This window comes from Aplysia californica, unplaced genomic scaffold, assembly GCF_000002075.1.
Source record: "Aplysia californica isolate F4 #8 unplaced genomic scaffold, AplCal3.0 scaffold01718, whole genome shotgun sequence".
Lineage (NCBI taxonomy): Eukaryota > Metazoa > Mollusca > Gastropoda > Aplysiida > Aplysiidae > Aplysia > Aplysia californica.
In genome coordinates, this window is record NW_004798988.1 from 1 (window position 1) to 1,027 (window position 1,027).

Here is a 1,027-nt window from a genome sequence, read left to right on the forward strand (position 1 = left end):
AGCAAGAAAGGAGGTGAAAGGAGACAATTTTAGAGATGAAAATTTTTTGGTCGCTATCCGGATTCGAACCCGGGACCTTTGAATGAGAGGCCAACACCTTAACCTCTAGGCCACGAGAGCCCCCCTGTGATCTTTAAAAAAAACCGAACCATTTTTGTTTCAAGGCCGCGAGTTGGGCGATCGGTTTGTGTTAGAGAACTGATTCCCCCAATGGGCACTGGGTTGCAGCTCAAAAGGACATGACTTTGATGGGCTGTCCATGTCGTAAGAATGCTGATTTCAGAATTGGTTTCATTAGCCATAGCAGAAACCACTAGTTCTCTGAATCCTTATTTTTTTCTATCTCACTTTAAGAAATAATATTCACTCTTCAAATGTGTGGGTCATCGTTAAACATAGACTGGCGGACTGTTGTTATTTCCCTTAGGTGCAGGATCGAAGCCGGGTGCCGCCTATAAACTGATCTAAATCGTGTCGTTGGGAGCGTTAAACATATGACCAATTCATCCTTATATGGAAAGCGATGGGAAAGGGGTTAATGATTTCCATTCATTCAGAAAGCTAACCCAGTTTCGTTTCAGTTGAACGTGTAAAATAACTGACCAATAGGAAAACGGCGTGTGAGATCAAAAGGTTCTATTTGCATTTTGTGAATGTTTCGGTTACGGTTTGATGAGGGCTTTATCTGCAACATGCTACATGGTGATCTGCGTTTCGTTCTGAAACAACTATTCTGCTCGGAGAAAAATTTACGGGGAAAATGTTCTATCTGCTTTTGTGTTTTAAATCAACAAAATTTGACGTCCAATATCTCAAAAGTATCTGAAACGCAGATAGGCTACCGGACATGTAATCATGAGATTGTGGGTTTGGGGGTTCGAGCCTCAGCTGGGGCCATTCAATTGGGAGGTCCCGCCTAAATAACCTAATAGTGTTGATAGAGTCGTTAAACCTATACCATTTCAGGAGTGCATGTTCTCAACGAAGGACGGGCGGGGAACGTTTAAATATAATCTTAAACCTGGAA